The sequence below is a fragment of the Lactuca virosa genome, chromosome 3, assembly GCF_052849685.1.
Source record: "Lactuca virosa cultivar CGN04683 chromosome 3, Lactuca_virosa_CGN04683_v6, whole genome shotgun sequence".
NCBI lineage: Eukaryota > Viridiplantae > Streptophyta > Magnoliopsida > Asterales > Asteraceae > Lactuca > Lactuca virosa.
Window position 1 is genome coordinate 113,792,127 of NC_136428.1, and position 25,014 is coordinate 113,817,140.

Sequence of the window (25,014 nt, forward strand, 5' to 3'; positions counted from 1 at the left end):
GACTCACACATCCATGTGAACAAGTAATTAGTCTTGATTTTCCAATGCTTGAAAGTTCTCATTCATCATACTATTCAACTTGAATGATTCCAAGTTTCGGTCCAGTTGAAACTTGGGCGATGAGGAACTTTCCTGATTTGGTAAATTTAGACACTACCACAAATGAAAGAATCAAATCCATTTTCCAATATTGCTGTCAGTGGAATCATATAAGCAACAATTTTCCACAAATGCCATTGTAAGGATACTTCAAATAAATAAAATTAAACAATTTTCTTTTATTTTAAAACTTTGCGGAAAAACTTATCCTTACAATCCACATGGAAAATTGTTGTTATCTATTCCTTAGCAATATATCATAACTTCTTAAGCAACTGCTCAAAATTCTGATGTGATCGAAATCCACTTTCGCGATCAGAATCAGCATATACTTCCTTTAAGATTTCTCTCTATTCTTTGATTCTTAAAACATCAACATGTGACCTAGTCACATCATGTAATGAGGATCTCAGAATAGAACTTAACAGAGTTAGATAATGGGCTCTACCTGATGTGAGTCAAACTTATTGACTTTAACATCCTTAGGTAAATTTGGCAGCTTTGCAATCAACGCCACTTCCTTTGGCAAAATAAACATATGGACCCTTTGGTAATGGGACTATCTCAGACTTAGCCTTTCTCTTTACCATTTGGTCAACCGGGTTGACTATGGCCAATCCCTTTCCATTGGGAAGAGAATGCTTTTTCTGGATTTCCAGTGTCACCATTGTCACTGTCCATAAAGTTTTTGGGAAGTTGATCTTCTAATCAAATTTGCTTTACTATCGTTCCAAATCATTGCTGATTCAGCAGCACCAAGCAAATAGACATGATCATTAAGGTTCATGTCATAGTCTGTTTCATAGTAGTCCCAAAGGAACTCACTATGTGACTTAGAAAGTGATTGAACATCCAACTTTCTCAAGACTTTGACACCCAACTCTCCCAGCTTGTCAATATGTGACTTCATCTCTAAGATGTGATCACACATAGGCCTTGCTTGCCATTAGGGCTTGAGTGACCTTGAACTTGTGGGTTAAGGAGAATAATTGGAGGAGGTGGAGGAAGTAAAGTTCCAAGAGATTTGGGAAGATCATAGATGTCTGAACTAGACATCTTTTGGGAGATATTCAAGATAGTTGATCTAAAGTCCTTAATATAACACCCAATATGAAATATTAAGGCTAGGATCCAACAACCTATTTATAACTGGAAGAGGGATGCCGTAATCCGAGTTATAAAATAGTTGAAGGTAGGTAAATGACGATTTACCAATTTCCACCATGAAAAACGAAATAATGTAATTAGGTTTTTAATTGGATTTGAAACTCCTAGATCTTTTGAGATTAATTGAACTTTTCAATGGCATGTTTCAATCTCGAGTGTGCCCTTCAAGTTTTGTGACTGGGATGCCGAGGATCACAAAACAAGGTGTGAAGTAACCATGCAAATATACTTGGTACCCTTAATATTTACCCCTCAATCGATGTGCCGGTTAACCACACGAGCTCCACCGATACTATGATAAATATTAAGTTACCCTTTGCCTACTTTGTTAAATCCAGGTTAGTGTGCCGGTTAACCACACACGCTCCACTAACGGTTTAAACAAAGTGCAAAGTGTAATTTCATGGATTAGCACCTTATTCACATTTTCCTAAGTAACTAAGATTGGGAATTTATAAGTGTTTAGTTACTTAGTATTTATCATTAATACTTTTAATGAAGGGAGAATTATAGTCCTTGTCCTACCCGTTCGGCTAACGACCCTCCACCAGTCAAGGAAGCCGTGGGTGAGAGTGGACACCCATTAAACTACCATTTTATAGGCAGTAACCTTATACCCCCCTTATAGACCGGCTTCGTGAATGAGGCCTACTAACGGTAAGACTGACTTGCTCTTATACATATATTTATTATTAACTTATAATACTATAAAGTATAAGGGTTGAATTTTAACTTTTAAAATTCTAAGGGCTAACTTGGAATTAAAGTATTCATGGGGAAACTTTACAAATTCCAAAACTTGAGGGCAAGTTTTGAAAATATTCAAAACTAATTAATTCCATAACTTATGTGTTTAAAGTAGTTTTAATTAAAAAAAAAAACTCTTCAAGTTCCATAACTTGAGGACAAGTTATGGAAGACTTTAAACTAATAAAAGAATGTAACTTTTCTTTATTTTTGTAACTTATGGAACTAATTAAGGTTACACATTTTATCATTTAATGAAGTGACTCTTGAACCTCCATAACTTGAGGACAAGTTATGGAGTCATAAAACCATTTAATGAGGACAAGACTCTTCATTTTTGTAACCATTGCCAACTTTTTATGAGTTTTATGAAACTTAAATGTGACTTTTCATATAACTTGAGGACAAGTTACAAAAACACATTATAGAATCAACTCTTAGATTAAAATGGATTGAAAACACATAATCAATTAACTTTTATATTAATCTAATAAACTCATATGAACAAAGATAATTCACATCAAATTTTTTTTCAAGTAATTAGCATAACTTTTAAACTAATACAATTCGATTTTTCAGCTAATTTTGCAAGTATAACAAGAAAACAAGCCTTGGCTCTGATACCACTGATGGGTTTTGAGCATTCTAACACTCCTAAGTGTACATGCAACCCTAAATACCTTGGATCTATGTTTTCTCTATTATACATGCAATTATGAACTTTCCAAGGTATTACCCTATCTAGCATACAATACTTGATACTTGGGTAATCAAATGGATAGAATACATACCTTTGTTTGATGTAGCTTGTCTCCATGAAGCTTGAGTGCCTAGTGCCCCAAGTGTGACACCTCAAATGGTTCACACAACACCAAATGCACATGGAATGACTTGAGAGAAATGGAACACTCCTTGAAATCGTCTAGCCCTCATATTCACACATTAGTGCACGATTTCTTGAGCCATGGGATTCTTTTATATGGTGGCTATTAGGGTTACACCATGTAACTCATAACTTTACCCATTCCTTATGCTCCATGGATTATGGAGTATCCATGGGTCACCCCATGGACTTAGTCCAACATAAGAAATCTTGGATCACAAGCCCACATATATAAGAATGAATGATTTACACAATCAACCCATATATTTAATTAGTCTCCTTTTGATCACTTAATTAATTCCAAATTAATTCTTGATCAATACTAATTAAATAACCTTATTAATATATTAGAACTTATAATATATTAACCAACCTTAAGTGTTATTTCTCTCATTATAGTCTATCCAAATGCATGATGCCATGCAACCCAAATGGACCATGCCGGGTCGGGTCAAGTCTTACCAATTATAGTTATGGACTTAGACATTAATCCAACATCAAGTTCCAACCTTGGCCATTATATTCTTAGATTTGTTTATGGGGGTGTTTAAGGTTACTTTTGGACTCCAATGTTGAGGCTTCTTGCATCTTAATAATTTCAGACCATAATAGCTGTCCTTTTGGGCTCTTAGAGGCACTAAGAGTCATAAAAATCGGGCCTTGGTGGTTAAGCCACAACCATGCAAGTGTTAGTAGGTCTTAAAGTTTGTTAAAAGGACCAAAATCATGTTTTGACCCCAACCATGCATGCAAGCACATAAAGTTCGTGACTTTATGGTTTAGGAGGTCTTAAAGGACCTGGATCTACATTTTGGACGTAAGGACTTAACGGATTAAGTCATGAATGAAGTCCCAAAGAAGCTGGCCAGTACGCTGGGTGTACTCCCTAGTACGCCGCGCGTACTGGGTCAACTCCCCGTTCTGGTCAAGGCCAGCGTACGCTAGGCGTACGTGCCAAGTACGCCACGCGTACGCATGCATAATGAATGTCTTGGGCTTTTGGGCCTTAAGAAAATGGACCTGGGCTTTTGGGCCCCGTGGCCCACTATGAAGTATAAGTTTGGACTTGGGAATCTGGAATTAGAGTATTGGGCCTATTGGGCCATGATTGGACCCCTTTGGAATTATTATATTAGGACTTGGAACTTTTGGGCCCATTTGGGGGTTAAGGCCCAATTCAGAAATTGGGCAATTAGTGGGCCCTTAGGGAGTCCTTGTTAGGCCATAAGAGGGCTGGGGTTAATAAGCTAGAATTGGGACTTATGAATTTTCCAATCGGACCAAGGGGTAAAATGGTCATTTTACCCAAGGTGGTGTTATAGATGCTGATTGAGTATTATTATGTTTATGATAGCCAGAAGTCATCGGAGCAGCTGTTAGAGGGTACTTCCCGTGAGATTCGACACTCAACTTTGCGAGGTTAGTTGCCTTCCATTAGGAGTGGGTCTAATGCCACAATGTCGGCCCACTAGTAGGAGTTCGTAATTAGATAATTGTATGTGTGATAATTATTTGGTATGTCACTATCTGTTATGTTTTATGTGCCAGTATGTTATAATTTTATGTGGTAGTGGTAGGGGTGAAATAGTCCCCGGTATCCGGTTGAAATAGACCGAAGGGGAGGCCAGCACCCAGATATGCTAGGCAACTATTCGGTTGAAATAGACCAAAGGAGAGGCCGGCACCCAGATATGCTTGGCTAGACATGTTATTGTATGGTATGTGGTATGATGGAGGAACTCACTAAGCTTTGTGCTTACAGTTTTCAGTTTTGTTTCAGGTACCTCTTCAGCGAAGGGGAAGGAGCCGGCACGGTAGCAGCGCATCGCACACACATGATTTCCGCATTTTGAGATTCATGGGATTTGTACTCTGACATTATTACTACTTTCTGTTATGATGTTGAGACATGTGATTATGGTATGATGACTTGAAACGATAATGATGTTGTTTTCAAGTAAATGATTTATAAGTATTATATTTAGTGGTTTCTTTCATTAACAAGTATAAAGGCATGAGAGTGGTATAAGTAAACCAAAATTGTGTCACCACATGGGAACAAGCATGATGGAATATAGTTGCGAGAACAAATAAATATTGAAGGTCATGTGGGTTTGTGTGTATGGAAGCAAAAATACAATAGAAAGTTGTGATTTAATTTTGGAAACATGGGTTAGTATGAGATATATTACATGCCAGGGAAACTTGATTCTTGATCTTTGGCCTTCAAGTTGATATTAAGAACATCTCTCTCTCTCTCTCTCTCTATATATATATATATATATATATATATATATATATATATATATATATATATATATATATATTGTATGTGTATAGTTTTATGTTTGTGCCCCCCAACTTTCATGCATTTAGTGTATTAAACTTAAGAAAGTTTGTTATTATGGATGATGTTTTAGTATTATTATTGTGTAGTTCTTTGATGTAGTATAATTTCCTCAACTCCAACCTTCGTCAAGGGCAAAATCATCCGGTTCAGGGCCATTTTAAATTAAACAACCAATGTAACCACAATCAAAAGAGTAGCATACATCAACTCCAACTTTATTCCATTGTGACATGTCTATCATTTGATTTTATGTAGGTTGGTTTCTACTTGTGATTATGGTTTAGTTTGATCTTTATTGGATATTCACATCTTAGTGATGGATTCAAGTTTATAAATTAATATTTTTTTTGAAACAACAAATCTAATTTACTCCTAAACTACACCTTAATTCCACTTATGTACATGATGAGATTTGAACCCTCAACCTTGAGGAGGGACGACAACACCGGATACCGCTAAGCTAGAAGTCTTTGGTATAAATTAATAAATATATTGATTCCTTTATTGTAGATATTGGTTTTCAACAAGCAGTTTAATGATTGTTGAAGTATAATACACAGATTGATGATTGATCACATGGGCTATTAGATGTAAATGAAAAAGAGAGTATTGCAGATTAATCATAAAATATTGATCTCATAACTCTATTTTTTCGAAGTAGCTTTCAGATACTTTTTGGAGGATTTTATACATTTTAAAGAGTGCATTCTTTCTAAAACTGTAAGAAATTTCCTTTATTCGTTTTTGGTCTTATTGATTGCAAGATACTAATGTAAGAAATTCCTTTTATTCGTTTGTGGTCTTATTGTTTAATGTTATAGTTTATTGCTTGATTTAGTGCTAAAAATGTAAGAAAATTCCTTTATTCGTTCACCAATGGCAAGATACCTAAAAAGATATTCAACCGGAAGCAATATCTATTGTTTTTTCTAAGTATTACCAAATTTTACAAGAAATAGCGACTTACTTTCTTATATTTTTTTATTATAACATCCTATATTATTTTTTTTGTTTCAACATTGTACTTAGCTTTTTTTTTCTTACTTTGGAATTATACTTCGAAAAATCTACATGATTGTAGCATTATAGTTTCTATTATTTCTCTTATTATAGTGGTCAAAATTGCTTTGCATTTTGGAAAAAATGTTATAACTTAGTGTAAAAAGTACAAAGTTGTAATACGATGAAATAAAAATAGGATGCAATAATAAACTAATTAATGAAAGTCATTACTATTTATTGCATTTCCGTCATAGTTTGATAGTTTGATTTTTAATCATATATCAAGAACTCATTATTTTCCTAATGTTTAGACTACCGATCACTCATTTTTGTTTGCTCAAATTAGAAGTTAGGGTGGGTTGTATCCATAATCAATCCACTTGTGTTTGAGTTTTAAGTTTTCATATTAAAAGTCAAAAATTTTGATTGGGAAGTATATGTTGTTCTTGACATGTAACTTTTTGTTATTTTTTATTGTTTCTTGTTGACTTGCTTTGTTTTATCCCATCATTTTGATTCGTTGACTTGTAGAAGTTCAGATGGAAATGGGTTCGAGACTATGAAGCTTGGAGCAAATGTAAAAGTTTTTAGCTACTATTTGACTGACATGTATTTGTTGAGTAAAAATACACAAATGTAAATGGGCTAAGATTATTTCAACCCAATCGATAAATAAAGTTTAGATGTTGCTCTACAAATATTTAAAGTTTGATCTGATGGGCAAGTTGACATGCATTGTGCAAGTAAAAGATAACACATGTAAATAGGTTAAGATTATTTTGATAAGGTTTGTCTGAATATGTATAGTCCTTCCGTCTGGAATTCTCAACTATTAATATAATGACATTTCAATAAGTAACTATATATGTATGATCTCAATTGTGGAACAATTTCCCTTTATATTGATTACTAACGAGTCAATATTAGTATGTTACAAGCTTTTACATATATTACAATTTGAAGTGACTTTAATGGTTAAAATTTATCTATGATAGTTGAAGTGTACTTTAACTTCATTTTTTTTTCATTTGGTTATGGTTATTCGTTATTGTATGTACATTGTTATAATTGATGCGAATATTGTTCATGTTACTATTTTTTTCTTTTTTTTGAAATGGAAATAAGTGTTACTATTTTTTTTAAAAAGAAGTTTTATTTCGCAATATAACCCTAAAATAACAATGTACTTGGAAAGTATATTGCTATAATTGATGTAAATGGTTTGTGTTACTATTTCTTGATATAAAAAAGAAATAAGTTGAAATTTTTTGAAAATAAGTATGCAATATAACCCTAAAATAAGAATGCATTTGAAGGTACATTGTTATAATTGATGTGAATGGTTCATATTGCTATTTTTTTTATAAAAAAATATTTCAATAACTTAGTAAAGGGAATCTAATTGTCTCAAAAGTCATTTCCATCATATATAATTATTTCTTGGTACAAAGCATAAATAAGTTGTTATTTTTTGCAAAAAATAAAATAAAAATATAGCATTTTATATCAACCGTGTAGTATACTGATGGGTTTGAGCCATAAGAACTTTCCTATGTGCACATGCAAACCCTAATTGCTTGGATCTAGGTTTCTCTAATTGAACATGCATTGAATCCAAGACTTGCAATACTAGATCTAATGTAATATATTGAATCTAATCATATGAAATCAGATCTGAAAGAATACCTTGAATTACTTGCTTGATACTTCTTCTTCTTGGAGCTTAGAGTCACAATTGTCACTCATCTAATGGCTTACAAACACCAAATAGCAAGAAGATGATCTCGAGAGAGAGGGAGGAGGGATAGAAATCGGCCCTAGGGTTCCTTGACTTGCAAGAGTGTCAATTTCTCCACCCCAAGGGTTCTATTTATACTATGAGCTATTAGGGTTTCTCCTTTAACCCTAATTGAATGACTTAGGCCCTAAGCAATCCAAGATCCTTCTAGATACAAGGCTTGGACGAAATTAAGGTTCCCAAGCCCCTAAATTTCGTTCACCCCAATATCCATAAGGATACATAGCCCAAAATACAACTATCACACATTTGACAGTTTATGCCCTTTATTCAATTAACCTCTTTAAGTCACCAAATTAATTCTCAATTAATATATGACTTATATTAATCAAATAATATTATTATTCCTTAATATATTATTCTCATAATATATTAATAATATTTCTTCTCTCTTAACAAATCATCCTGTCAAGTTGCTATGGTGAAGGCAACCCAAAAGGACCATGCATAACCGGGTCAAGTACTTACCAAATATAGTTACAGCCTTAGACACTAATCCAACAGTCTCCCATTTGGATAAGTCTAGTAACTATATATGCAAACACAATCCGATTAGCAATCGTAGCTCTCAAAGACGCTGTCAACTCTGATCTTATCAATATCCTGTCCTTTAGATAAGGGATCGTATAATCCTCTGTTCTAGATACCGTGCGGACAATTACATGGAACATGGTCATACTTATTGTCCAGCAATTTTGTTTCTCGATCTCAGATTCATTTGACATAGAACTTAATCGAACACATCAATTTAGTTCTGACCGGGCCCGGCACATAAGTCAAATCAAATCATCGAGGGGCCCTGATATCGCTTTTACCCTCTTAGGATAAAAGGAACAGATAAACTTCGACTTATATGCATTTATTATCCACTAATCAAATTACACACAACAATACGTTTTATAACATCAAGTTACTGATGCGTTTGCGTATTATCAATGCATAACCAATTAACAAACAATAAACCATATATCTAGGTTTTAAGACTATATGATATTACCATCTTGTGATCACTCGTGATAAATTCCATGAAGTGATTCCAACAAGTGCGGGTTTATTCCAATGCTCAAATCAAGTTCATAAGCACTCATGAACGTTGTAGCAAACCTTTGCTATGTCTAAAACACTTTAGACAATCTACACACCAATTCATGACAGTCTTCATTCATATCTACTTCCAACATATGAACGACTGTGGACTATTCGAATAATTCGATTATTATCAAATAATTAATTACTCAGGAAGTCAAAACATGCAAAATGAAACAATAGTTAAACAATTAACATAAGACAGTAGCTTTACTTATAAATAATACTCCTTTATTTAATCATCAAATGTCAATTACATTTATCTATTACACGTTTCCAAACTATCTAATCTAAACTAATATCGTCCTTTAGCCCAATGCTCCTAGCGTGCTGCAAATGCTTAACCCTGCTAAGTCCCTTCGTAAGCAGATCTGTTGGGTTATCCTCTGACGATACCCTCTTTACCACGAGGTGTCCTTCTTCTACTTGATGTCTAATAAAATGATATTTTCTGTCGATATGTCGAGATCTACCATGATCCCTCGGTTCCTTGGTCAAGGCAACCGCTCCTTCATTATCACAGAAAATTTCCATAGGCTCCTTTATGGTAGGCACAACTCCAAGATCACCAATGAAGTTCTTCAACCACATAGCCTCCTTTGACGCTTCGCTCGCTGCAATGTACTCTGATTCGCACGTTGAATCAGCTACTGTTTCTTGCTTGGAACTTTTCCAAGTCACCGCTCCCCCATTAAGGGTAAAGACCCAGCCCGACTGCGAACGGTAGTTGTCCCTGTCGGTCTGAAAACTGGCATCACTATACCCTCGCACCTTTAAGTCATCACTCCCTCCAAGGACTAAAAACCATTCCTTGGTCCTCCGAAGGTACTTAAGTATATTCTTGACCGCAATCCAATGAGCTCTGCCCGGGTTCCCTTGATATCTACTGACCATGCTCAAAGCAAAGGCCACATCAGGGCGAGTACAAGTCATAGCGTACATGATTGAGCCAACTGCGGAAGCATAGGGTATTCGGCTCATCTCAGCTATCTCGGCTTCTGTACTCGGGCTTTGAGTCTTACTCAATTTGGCATTACTCTGTATCGGTAGTTCTCCCTTTTTCGAGTTTTCCATACTAAAACGTTTTAGTACCTTATCCAAGTAAGTATTCTGACTAAGTCCTATTAGTCTCTTACTTCGTTCTCTCACTATCCTTATTCCTAAAATATAGGAAGCCTCTCCGAGGTCCTTCATAGCGAAACACTTCCCGAGCCAGGACTTAAGCTTCTGCAGAGTCGGGACGTTGTTTCCTATGAGCAGTATGTCATCGACATACAAAACGAGAAAGCTAACTATACTCCCACTGGCCTTGACATATACACATGATTCATCTTCACTTCGTACAAATCCAAACTCTTTGACTTTCTCATCGAAGCAAAGATTCCATCTGCGAGATGCTTGCTTAAGCCCATAAATGGACTTCTCAAGCTTACACACTCTATTGGGATGCTTTGGATCGACAAAACCCTCTGGCTGAGCCATGTAAACATCCTCAGCCAACTTCCCATTAAGGAAAGCGGTTTTTACATCTATTTGCCATATTTCATAGTCATGAAATGCAGCAATGGCTAGCATCACCCTAATAGATTTTATCTTCGCAACTGGTGAGAAGGTTTCGTCGTAGTCAACTCCAGGAGTCTGAGTGAAACCCTTCGCAACCAATCGCGCCTTATAAGTGTGAACGTTCCCATCCACGTCGGTCTTCTTCTTGAAGATCCACTTGCACCCGACCGTCTTACGACCTGGTACATTGTCAACCAAATTCCAAACTTGGTTGTCATACATGGACTGAATCTCGCTGTCCATCGCCTCTTTCCATTTTACAGACTCTGGGCCTGCCCTGGCTTCCTTATAGCTATTAGGTTCATCTAGATTTATTAGTGTACCATCACTAATATACGTGTCCCCTTCGGTAGTAATATGAAAACCATAAAACTGGGGATGAACTCTAACTCTTTCGGAACGTCTAAGAGGTAAGGACTCGTCAATTGGTTCAACCGGAGTTTCCTCCTCGGGTTGAGCGCCAGTGTTAGAGGTTCCTTCATCGCTAGATTCTTGAATCTCTTCAAGATCGACTTGCCTCCCACTTTCTCCTTGGCTTATGTGTTCTCGCTCTCGGAAAACCCCTCTCCTCGCAACGAAGACAACATTGTCACTCGGCCTATAGAAGAGATATCCAAAGGATTTCTGTGGGTAGCCGATGAATATACATCGCTCACTACGAGGTTTGAGCTTGTCGTGAGTTTCTCGTCTTACGAAAACTTCACAGCCCCAAACCTTGATATGTGCCAACGAGGGAGCTTTCCATGTCCACATCTCGTGAGGTGTTTTGGCAACCTTCTTTGTGGGTACTAAATTAAGGATATGGGCGGCAGTCTCTAAGGCATACCCCCAGAATGAGATAGGTAGTGAAGCACGACTCATCATGGAACGAACCATGTCTAGCAAGGTTCGATTACGCCTCTCAGCTACACCATTCAATTGTGGTGTCCTAGGTGGCGTCAATTGCGAAATTATTCCACATTCCTTGAGGTAGTCGTGGAATTCAAGACTTAGGTACTCTCCACCTCGATCAGATCGAAGCATCTTGATTTTCCTGCCCAATTGATTCTCCACTTCTTGTTTAAACTCTTTGAACTTTTCAAAGGTTTCCGACTTGTGCTTGATTAAGTAGATATACCCATATCTGCTATAATCATCTGTGAAAGTCACATAGAAGCGATTTGCATCCCTTGTGGTGGATCTAAAGGGTCCACATACATCTGTATGTATGAGATCCAATAAACCCTCACCCCTCGCACAAGTGCCAGTGAAGGGTGACTTGGTCATCTTTCCAAGTAAACAAGATTCGCACGTGTCATCTTCCCTAAGGTCGAACGACTCAAACACTCCATCCTTTTGGAGTTGGGCTATGCGCTTCTTGTTGACATGTCCAAGACGACAATGCCATAAGGATGCTTTATCCATACTATTGGAAGAATCCATACACAACACATCATTTCCTAGGTTATCTACAACCATAACAGTTTCATAAATTCCATTACAAGGCATGGCTTCAAAATACAAAACACCATTTAGATAAGCATAAATCGAACCATTCTCATTATTAAACGAATATCTAAATCCTTGTCTAAATAAACCATGAAAAGAAATGATGTTTCTTGCCATATCTGGCGAGTAGCAACAATTATTTAATTCTAAATTCAAACCATTCCTAAGCTCTAAAGAATAAACTCCAATCTTGGTGACAGGCGACGTTCTTCTGTTTCCCATGATCAGATTTATTCTTCCAAGCTCCACATCCCTATTTCTTCCTAGTCCCTGCAAATCAGAACAAATGTGGTAACCACACCCTGTATCAAGAACCCAAGAAATAGCATGAGATGAATCATTAGATTTAATTGTGTAAATACGTGCAAAAGATGGCTTGATCTTCCCATCCTTGATGGCTTGCAGATATTCCGGGCAGCTTCTCTTCCAATGCCCTATTTTGTGGAAATGGTGGCACTCTGCCTCCTTTGGGTTTGGGTTGGGCTTAGCAGGATCAACCTTGGTCCCACTAGAGGAGGAACCATTTTGGGACTTTCCTTTGTGGTGGTTCTTTGAAAAAGCCTTCCTCTTCTTGCCCCTTCCCTGTCCAATAGCCAAAACAGGAGCAACGGGTGGATTGGGAGTTGGTGCAACAGACTTGTCCTTGAGGTTGCTCTCAGCAGTCCTCAGGAGCCCTTGGAGTTTGCTTAGGGTGACCTCTTCCTTGTTCATGTGGTAGGTCATCCTAAATTGGTTGTAGCATGAGGGCAAGGAGTGAAGAACAATGTCGATAGCCAAATCTTCCCCAAAGTTGACATTCAACTTGCGAAGACGATCAAGATACCTTTGCATCTTTTGCAAGTGCACAGTAAGAGACTCTCCACTTCCCATTTTAGCAGTAATCATATTCGTTATGATTTCATAGCGCTCTTGCCTCGCGCTTTGGTGATACCTCTCCATCAAGTCTAGATGCATCTCATAAGGATACATGTCCTCATAGGACTTTTGGAATTCTGAGTTCATTGTGGCTATCATGATGCAATGGACCTTCGTTGCATCACGCTCATGGTTCTCAAAGACAGCCATTTCTTCAGGAGTAGCAGTTTCTGGATTGATCTTTTCGAGCTTCTCATCGAGAACATACTCTTTGTCCTCGTAACGCGCGATTGTGCGAATGTATCTTATCCATTCGCTAAAGTTCGTTCCATCAAATGTCACTTTTTGACAAAGGCTCATTAGAGGAAATGAGCTAGCAGCTGTGTTGTTTGCGTTAGACATCTACAAATAGAAAGAACAAAGTTTGATTAGATTAAGTCCCTAATTAACACCCAAAAAGAAAATTAGGGCTAGGACCCAACAACATTATTTACACATTAGAAAAGGGATGCCGTAATCCAACATGCAAATAATTTGGAGGTAAGTGAATGACGATTCACTAATTCTTCACCATGAAAAACATAAGCTTTAAGTTTTAAATGTATTGAGAATTCCTAGATTTCATTGAGATTCATTGAACCTTTTAATGACATGTTTAAATCTCGATATGCCCCTCTCGTTTGTGACTGGGATGCCGAGGATCACAAAGTGGGTGTGAATAACCATGCAAATGTACAAGGTGCCCCCACTGTTACAGTTACCTATTCAATGTGCTGGTTAACCACACACGCTCCATTGAACTATAACAAACAACGAGTCACCCTTTGCCACCTTTGCTTAGAACCCAATTAATGTGCCGGTTAACCACACGCGCTCCATTAATGTCTTAGCGAGGGTACAAAGTGTAATTTCATGGGATTGCATCAATTCACTTTTCCTAAAGTAACTAAGATTGGGAATTTTATAAAACATGTTTAGTTACTTTATATAGATTCATTATACTTATTAATGAGAAGAGGTTTGCCCTATCCTACCCGTTCGGCTAACGACCCTCCACCAGTCAAGCAAGCGGTGGGTGTGAATGTACACCCATTAAGCGCCATTTTATAGGCAGCAACCTTATACCCACCTTATAGGCTGGCTTCGTGAATGAGGCCTACTAACGGTAAGACTAGCATTTTAAATCATACATATATATATATATATTAAGCTTGTAATAATATAATTGTATAGGGTTGAATTTTAAACTTGTAAAATTCTAGGGATTGAAATTTAAAATTATCCAAATTAAACTTTTAATCACAAAATTTAAAATTTCAAATCTTGAGGACAAGTCTTGAGCTTTTTCAAAGCATAAGGATCAAATAGAAAATAATATAAATCATCTAATTAGATTATCTCAATTTGATCTTATTTAATGTTACTTGCAAAACAATTTACCAATTCAATTCAAATAATCAACAATTATCATATAAGGAAATTATTATTCAACTAATTGGTAATTATCTTTTGTTAGGTCAAGAATATACTCATATATATGATTAAAATCGGATTTTAATGACCCAAAACAGTTAAGGCAAGTATCCTCAAGTAAAACAACAAGAAATCCCGAAACTTCCTCCTTCTGACGCTCGAACTCGCCGAGTACCTCTATGGACTCGCCGAGTTGGAGCTACTCGCCGAGTCCACAGTGGAACTCGCCGAGTACAGCAGTCAGAATCACAAAAATCGAATTTTGTAAGCAACAAGCAATCAACCAATGCATCAATTCAATAGAAATCAATCAAAGCTCTGATACCACTGATGGTTTGAGCCATAAGAACTTTCCTATGTGCACATGCAAACCCTAATTGCTTGGATCTAGGTTTCTCTAATTGAACATGCATTGAATCCAAGACTTGCAATACTAGATCTAATGTAATATATTGAATCTAATCATATGAAATCAGATCTGAAAGAATACCTTGAATTACTTGCTTGATACTTCTTCTTCTTGGAGCTTAGAGTCACAATTATCACTCATCTAATGGCTTACAAACACCAAATAGCAAGAAGATGATCTCGAGAGAGAGGGAGGAGGGATAGAAATCGGCCCTAGGGTTCCTTGACTTGCAAGAGTGTCAATTTCTCCACCCCAAGGGTTCTATTTATACTATGAGCTATTAGGGTTTCTCCTTTAACCCTAATTGAATGACTTAGGCCCTAAGCAATCCAAGATCCTTCTAGATACAAGGCTTGGACGAAATTAAGGTTCCCAAGCCCCTAAATTTCGTTCACCCCAATATCCATAAGGATACATAGCCCAAAATACAACTATCACACATTTGACAGTTTATGCCCTTTATTCAATTAACCTCTTTAAGTCACCAAATTAATTCTCAATTAATATATGACTTATATTAATCAAATAATATTATTATTCCTTAATATATTATTCTCATAATATATTAATAATATTTCTTCTCTCTTAACAAATCATCCTGTCAAGTTGCTATGGTGAAGGCAACCCAAAAGGACCATGCATAACCGGGTCAAGTACTTACCAAATATAGTTACAGCCTTAGACACTAATCCAACATATACGAGGTGTAGTCTATTCAATTATATATTTCATTATGACATCATCATTTTTTTCATTAATCAATACATAAACTGTCTTTGTAATTTACCAAAAATGTATCTACATAATTTTTTTTTACAGAAACAGTGCATATGTTTAAGATTTTAGTATGTTGGTACGTTTAGCCCCTGTGTAGAAAATAAATTTTAAAAACTATCCTTGTAATTTAAAGAAAATGTCCATGTGCAATTTTTTTTACAGAAGGTCCATATGTTTAAAATAATTACGAAAATGATTCTTGTCTACTAGAAAATTTACAGATTACGCACCCGCAAAGTAGAAGTAATATCATCTTAGTTATTACTATATCTCATTAAAATTCACAAATAAATAATATACTTTTTGCCTATCAAATGGCATCACGTAATCAAACAATTCTATCATGAAATTCCCGAGGATCCCTAGCCTAGTACTAGCATGTTGTTCTATCATATCATAATATCAAATAACTGTATGGTATTTTTGATGGGTTTTATACAAACAATCCTATGTGTGCATGCAACCCTAGATTCGGATCTATGTTTTCACTATTAGTTATACAACTTTATGAACACAAAAGAACCCTAACATGCATCTACTTTTTTCGAAATTGACATAGGAGAATAGAATACATACCTTTTGTTGTTATGTAGTAATAACAACTAGTTCCTTGAGTTTCCTTAGCTCTTGAAAGCAAGTACCACAAGTGTAGTACCTCTAATGGCTCACAAACACACTTTGAGTGAGAGGATGAATATGAGAGAGAGGAGGAAGGGTACTAAGCTCCAAAATTCGGCTCTAGTAGGGTTTTCCCAAGGGGTGGTCGAATTCTAGTGCCTTAGGGTGCTATTTATACTTGAGGCTAGCTAGGGTTTCAAGGTGGAAACCCTAATCCCTTAGCTTAGGGCCTAAGCAAGTCCATGGACTCCTTTCCTGAAGCCCTTGGATGAAAACTTCTAGATCCTTCTAGGATTTTCGTTCAAGCCTTAATAAAGGTGATCCAATAGCCCAAAGTCTCAACTATCAAATAATTACAAAACAGCCCCTGCACTTTTAATTAATTCCTTTAATCCCAAAATTAATTCCTAATTAATTTCTGATTAAATATTAATTAATAATATGATTCCAAATTAATATATTAATCATATAATATATTAACAAATCATATTTATACCCCAATTTATTATTCTTAACAATAAATCAGCCTCTCTCCTCAACAGTCATCCTGTCTAGTCATCAGTGTGAAGGCAACCCAAAAGGACCATGCTACAACCGGGTCAAGTACATACCAAATATAGTTATGGACTTAGACACTAATCCAACAATTTTGGGGTCTACTTACTGGCTCCGGCTGATCGTACACTCTGCATCCTCCTTTACTTATTTTGAAAACCATTTAAAATTATTTCGAAAATCTTTTTCCTTAGTTTGAGACTGGATTCAAACGAATGTTCCTCCAATTCACTCAAATCAAGGCTCTGATACCAACTTGTAACATCCACAAAATTCGAGCCAATTTAAAACTTTTAAATCATTTAAAAACTACTCAGTTATTACAATTTTGTGTTCAAAATAGTTTAAACATCAGAGTTCCCAGAAATCATAATCATCAATCGGGGAAGTGTACGGTCACGCCTTCGCCTTCCCGCGGCCATCCGCTGAACCTGAAACAATAAACTGAAACTATAAGCCCGAAAGCTTAGTGAGTTACCCCCAAAATACCCATACATACAATAACAAACCGCATACTATGGGTCCAATTATCCATCGGGATGGAATACCCCATAGTGTGAGTCTGGATTGCCTTCCGGGCCCACAGCTCACATCTGGATAACCACTGAGCCCACAGTACGAGTCTCCATCAGCGCGTATCTAGATTTCTCCCGGGTTTGTTGGTTACCGCACGGAGCAGTTTCTCTTCAACCCATCCCACATAATATGTCGACATATAACACAAATAATGCACATACAGATAATCACATGATACTACAGGTAGTCCTACAGATCTACCTAACTGGCATAACAACTAGCATGCAGAAAATCAGACCAACTATAGGTCACTAAGCATAACCACATCCGATCTACCAGGATACCGATCCAACAAATCATACTAGCATATAACCATCCTATCTACCAGGATACCGAACTAACATATCACAACAGTAATAATCCCAATAACAAAACAAAGGGCCTGCCTTGGTGCCTTAGACCCTTGAGTACAGTGAGGATAACTCACCTCGCAAGTAGCTCGGAAGATAGTGTCAAACTCCTCCAAATGTAACTCCAACTCCCACACCTATATTCACCAATGTCCTTTGCTATAAATATCCAATTTACCAAAATACCCTCAGAAGTCAACTGGTCAACCCTTGGTCAAAGTCAAAGTCAACTGCCAAGGTCAACAGTCCATGTTGACCTCAACTCGTCGAGTACCCTCAGCTACTCGCCGAGTTCCTTGCATAACTTGCCAACTCGCCGAGTCACTCGTCTGACATGCCGAGCCCAAGGCAATCTTCATCGGACTCGCCGAATCACTCTACTGACTCACCGTGTCTTCGACAATCTTCATCGGACTCGCCGAGTCGACCATGCCACTCGCCGAGTCCCTTCGGTCCTTCATCCATACAGATGTTTTTAAGCCATGCTAAGGCTCCATACTGCAGATCCAACTTCCCAAGGCATGCTTATCACGTAAAGTTGCAAACTTTACGTGCATGCAAGGTTCTAATGACTCATAATTCCAAATCCAAACTTGAAATGGGGTCTAACTCAAATGGAAGGTTTCATACATGACAAGGCTAGAAACTTTATGAACCTAGATCCCAAGGAGGGTTTAGATCTGAAGTTGCAACTTCAGATCTAGCTCATACTCAACAATAGCTTCATAACCAAGCCAAAAAGCCCCAAACTTCATCCAAAGAGATCTAGAAAGAAATGAGGCCAAGATCATGAATTGATACCTCAAATGAAGCTAACTGAGATAGATTTTGTAGATCCACACGAGTCCCTTACTGCTAGCTACTTGACCTTCAAACTCCCTTCACAAGTTCCACCTTCCAAAGCTCAAAAACACACTCAAATGAAGCTCTCACACGAAATAGGTTTTGATGGACTCTCTACAGTCTGTAAGGGACTAAGGGAGGCTAATGATTCCTTAAATAGGGTGCAAAAGCCCGGAAATTAGGGTTTCACTCTCCAGCTCCAACTCGTCGAGTCACTCTTCCGACTCGGCGAGTTGGTGACTAAAACACGTGGCCCCAAACCCGCTGCTACTCGACGAGTCAGGGTATCCAACTCGTCGAGTAGACCTTGAAACTTGAAAATTAAAGTCATAATATTAATACCTGGGAATCGGGGCGTTAAAATTCTCCCCCACTTGAACTAGACTTCGTCCTCGAAGTCCGCTGCGGTGAACAACTCCGGATAGTGCTCCCGCATCTCAGCCTCTGGCTCCCAAGTCCACTCGGAACCTCTTTGGTGCTCCCACTGTACCTTTGACAAAGGTACCTCCTTGTTCTGCAGAACCTTCACCCTTCTCTTCAGAATGGCACAGGCCCCTCAACATAATACAGTCGCTCACTGACCTGAATGTCATCCAACGATACTACCGCCTCCTGATCCATGACGCACTTTCGCAACTACGAAACGTGAGAGGTGATGTGAATCCCAATCGAACCTTTTCATAAGGTTTATCCTTCATGCCACTTAGCCAACTTGACAAAATCCTGATGATCCAAAGTATCGGAAACCCAACTTTCCCTCTTCCTGAAGCGAACCCCTTTTTGTGCTGACAGGATATTTGTCCCAAAAATATCATACCAAATTGATCCACTAAAACACGAACACACATGCCTAGCCCAATCAGCCTCGGGCTGGAATACCACACATATCAGGTCCAATCAATCATAGGGTCCTGTCATCCTCAGGATGGAATACCCTAGATTGGAATACCTCTATGAACATAACTCGGGTCTACTCATAACTTGAGATCCAAGGATATATCCTTGCGTCTCATCCACCATCCTCAGATTCTTCACAACTGAGTGAACTCCCCCGAATCTTCAACAATACATCCAATCCGAGCGCGCTCCTACAACAGACATAACCAACACAATCTCTATGCCCACAGCCTATGTCTGGAATACCCTTACGTGGTCCTCAGCATAGGTCTGGATTGCTTCCGAGCCCACAGCATGAGTCTGGTATGCCCTCTCCGGCCCTCAGCTCATGACTGGAATGCTCCCGATGACCGATCGACACTACTGTCGTCACTTCAGTTGCCCAACACTCCGCCCCTGCAGATATCCACTTTCCTCCGCCGCTCGAAGGGCCTAATCGACGCTCCTCTCATCAACGAACAACATAACGATACAAAACTACTACTACACTTGATTCCCAAGTCATAAACCCACTTCAACTCTTCCTGCTACCATATGACGTTTCTCAAGCGAAGTCGAAACCTCCTTGGTCCCAACTTGTCTGCCCACTACCTGAACATCGGACACCTCACCGATTACTGAACCAAAAGACACACACAAACAGCAGTCCCACGCGTCTCCCGAAAAGAAACCGACTGGCTGGACTTGCTTCCACGCCCTGCCACCAACTCCTGCCAACATAATGAACGTTACATGACCCACATCAGCCTCACATCCTACCTGGTCTTCAATGACCCATCTTATCCTTACTTCAGACACGCTATGGCCCTTTCGCAAATGAAACCAACCCAAGACACATCACAATAACTCAAACCATCATCACCACACCTACCACTACCGGCCAACCAGTACGAAACTCATATCTAACCCATATCACCCCTTCGGGTTGGAATACCAACATGTCTAATCAATTCAACTATCGAGTTGAAATCCTCAGGGTTTGTTGGCGTACCGCCTCAAACCTACCGCTCCCTTAAGCCTCCGTACCTACGACTTTCAGTTGGCCCGCACCGGGTATCTTGGCCTACCGCATAAAGCAGGACCGCCTCAACCCTATCCAAATGCCATAGACAATCATGAGAAAGATCTAACCCGGTTCCCAGAACCTGAACGATAGGATATTCTAATCCCAAGCCTTCCTAAGGCTGACGAATACCCAATTGGATCTACTTCCAAGTCCCCAACTGGAGTATTTCCCGATCCAAGAAGATTAATCCTTTGAGGCACTCCGAACCAATGAGATCACCAAGATCCTTTGTACTCCATCCGATATCTAATAACAACTTCCGATCAAACCCAAAAATACACCGGAGTCCTCAGCCTACTCCAACAACATGCTCAATACCTGGGGAAAAACCTGTTGATTGCTATAGCATAGCGGCATACTCAATACTCGCACATAGATATACAAACACATACAAAGTCTTCAGTATGACTGGACCGTTCTAAACTGTTGAGTATCTCCCTGGACCACCCCTCCTCGTGATCCTTCCCATGCAAACTGTTCTCACCCACTTGGGGTTCCGAACTCCTGATCCATTTCGTGGACTCAAACTCCGGCCTAACCCTAGGCCTCATGTCGATCGTCCACCCTCTCGGAAATCTGTGGTCTGATCCCTGATTCGCGTGTCTACCACATACGCTAAATAACTCGCACACCCGTGCTGAATGTACTGCCGAGCCCTGGCAGCTAACAAAACCCTTAATCTATCAATCCAAAAACCCTCAGAGTTGAGCACACCCTCGACCGAATACTCGGACTGAACTCGATTCCTGACTAGAACTCCAACCTGGTTCCCCAACTTCTGCTATCAAGCACCCAGAAGACGTGTTCTTATGCTGGGGAGTTTTACCGAACCCCACATTGTCAGAAACTCGCGACGTGAGACTGAAGCTCACGACGTGAGCTGATGACTGATGTGTGTTAGGGACGGGCTATCAAACGTCAAGTCTACGGAAGGGATAAGACCAAAGGCCACGACGTGAACATGAGGTTCACGACGTGAACCCTGAATTTACACCCTATAAATAGAAATCGAGGGTTTCGAGTTTGGCTGCTCATTCCTATCCTCTCTCCTACAATTGCTATGTGTTTAACCTTTTGAAGCTACCCGGACGCCCCGGTTTTATATCCAAACTCTGAAGGAAGCTCGAAGCCCCGAGATTTCCAAGAAATCGATTTCTTTCCAGTCGAAGTGCTGTCCGTGTAAAGCATCATTTTCTTCAACCCGTCACTTCTACCAAGGGAGTTCATACCCCTATCACAACACTTTTAAATTTTTTGTAAATGCTTTTTAAACACTCTTAGGGGGATAATACAAGTAAACACACGGTTAAACTCATGTGAAAAACATCAATCTTTTTCTATACTTATCTTACTCTTGTTATAACTATCATATGAAGTCGTTAACATGCAAAACATCACACATCACAACTTTACCCTCATGGGATACAATATATTTTATAAATAGAAATATGTTATATTTATATGTCTGCATACTACATCATACCAAGGGTAACCATTTCAACTATAACATTATGTTTATACAAGAAAATACAACTCATTATTATGCCTTTGTCAACACGGTAAAAAGGGAAATCATTTCAGAAATCATTCATATATATTTCAAAATACGTGACTTAATTGAGAATATGTGAGTCATTCGTCTTCACCATACCTGTCAAGGTACCACTAGAAAGCCCTGTTTTATAACCAGAGTCTCTGTTGTGAGAACGTGATAAGTGTGTATAGATCAATACGGGACTGATGATCCCGCACCCTGACTGTTAGCTACAGTCCGCAGGGTGACAAATATCATAACGCTTCGACGCCTGAAGAACGTCGCCGCAGACAAATCCATCATAGTACGGTTATGAAAACTCACAGGATAGACAATTATTATGGTATTATGTTTTTTTTGCGGGAAAAGTAATATTATAGTTATTTTTACGTGAAATTACAAACTTCTTATAGTTTTGTTTTACTAATAAAACTATGCATCATTATTTTAAGTATGACATATTTACTTACAAATTACAGTCTTGGGCATTTGAGACTACTCTTCACTTTTAGGAAAATATAGGTTTTTCCTGGTTCAATACATTCATTTTATACAACATCGATTCATAACTCATTTTATGAGGAAATATCGGATTTTCTGGAAAACAAACGCAACTTTCGAATGGCATGCATTTACTCAATTAACTACTTATGAGCTCACCAAGTTAAATGTTGACACTTTTTATTTGAAATAACTTGTATTCTCAGGGAATCGCTAAACCAGGTTAGCAACTGCTTTTGGGAACTAATGCTCTGGCGTTAGTAACATCTTTTGGAACATCATGTCCTGGCTTCTAACCCAATCACGTTTGACAGCGCGAAGCGCTTGGCTCAACGATTGATTGATCATGGTGTTAAGCAGGGTACAATTACCGATGCTTCTGAGCCACCGAAGGAGGTAGAGGACCGAAGGAAACCCTGGAACAAGAGAAAGGGGAAAACCACACATGAAAACCCTAAGAAACAACAAATGGTGACAGCTCACGCTGTTACTGTCCCGATCGCCCCAGCACCAACAAAGCCATACATCGGCAACCTACCAAAGTGCAATAGATGCAACTTCCATCATCACGGACCCTGCCGTGAAATGCATTGCACTAGGTGCAACAGGAAGGGACATACTGTCCGTTTCTGCAAGGAACCGACCCAACCGGCCGCTCCAGCCACAAATGTCGGAGTAGGTCGTACTTGTTACGAGTGTGGAGCAACGGGGCACTTCCGAAGGGACTGTCCGAAAGCAAACAACAGGAATGCTGGTGGAGGGGGCAGAGTATTCGCAATGGGCCAAGAGGAAGCCATTGCCGATCCCACGGTGGTTACGGGTACGTTTCTCCTCGATAACTCTTATGCATGCATTCCATTTGATAGTGGAGCGGAAAGGAGTTTCGTAAGCCACGATTTTAAAAATCTACTCAAACAAACACCCCAGTCATTAAGCGAAACATTCATAGTAGAAATGGCTAACGGAAAGACAGAAGGCACTAAAGAAATATACTTAAAATGTACCCTCACGCTAAACAACAATTCTTTTCTAATCAACCTTATGCCGGTTTCAATAAAAAGTTTCGACGTTATCATAGGCATGGATTGGCTGAGTTCTCATCGTGCGGACATTTTATGTTACGAAAAGGCCGTTCGCCTTAATATGCCAAGTGGAGAAACCCTCGTTATTTATGGCGATAAACCCAGTACACATCTTCGTATCATCTCTTGCGTCAAAGCTCAAAAATATTTACGCAAGGAATGCCATGCGTTCTTGGCACACGTCGTAGATGTAAAGCGAGGAGTAGAAGACATCAAGAGCGTGCCTAACGTCTGTGATTTTCCCGATGTCTTCCCCGAAGATCTTCCAGGAGTACCTCCTGCAAGACAAGTCGAATTCAGAATCGACATGATTCCTCGAGCCACCCCTGTAGCCAAAGCACCGTATCGTTTAGCCCCAGCAGAGATGCAAGAATTATCCAGTCAACTGAACGAACTGCTCAGCAAAGGATTCATCAGACCAAGCTTCTCACCTTGGGGAGCACCGGTGCTGTTCGTGAAGAAGAAAGACGGATCGTTCAGAATGTGCATCGACTACCGAGAGCTAAACAAACTCACCATTAAGAACCGGTATCCCCTGCCACGAATAGACGATTTGTTCGATCAACTCCAATGGGCAAATTACTTTTCAAAGATCGATATGAGATCGGGATATCACCAACTACGAGTCCTGGAAAGTGACATTCCTAAGACTGCGTTCCGAACAAGATACGGTCACTATGAATTTGTAGTGATGCCTTTCGGACTAACCAATGCACCCGCCGTGTTCATGTACTTAATGAATAGGGTATGTCGTTCGTTCCTGGACAAATTTGTGATCGTATTCATAGATGACATACTCATTTATTCAAGGAGTAAAGAAGAACATGGTCAGCACTTGAGACAAGTCTTGGAGACACTACGAGCAGAGAAGCTTTACGCAAAGTTCTCAAAGTGCGAATTTTGGATTAGGAAAGTGGACTTCCTAGGTCACGTGATCAGCAAAGAGGGAATTCACGTGGACCCCTCCAAAATCAAGGCGATCAAAAATTGGTCAGCACCGAAGACGCCAACCGAAATTCGCCAATTCTTAGGACTTGCTGGCTATTACCGCAGGTTCATACAGAATTTCTCCAGCATCGCAAAACCCCTTACCTCTTTGACGCAAAAGGGAGTAGCTTTCAACTGGGGAGAAAAACAGGATGCTGCATTTCAAACCCTGAAGCAAGCCCTATGCAGCGCACCCATTTTGTCTCTCCCAGAAGGGACAGAAGACTTCGTAGTATACTGCGATGCATCCAATCAAGGGCTGGGTTGTGTGCTGATGCAACGAGGAAAGGTTATTGCTTACACCTCAC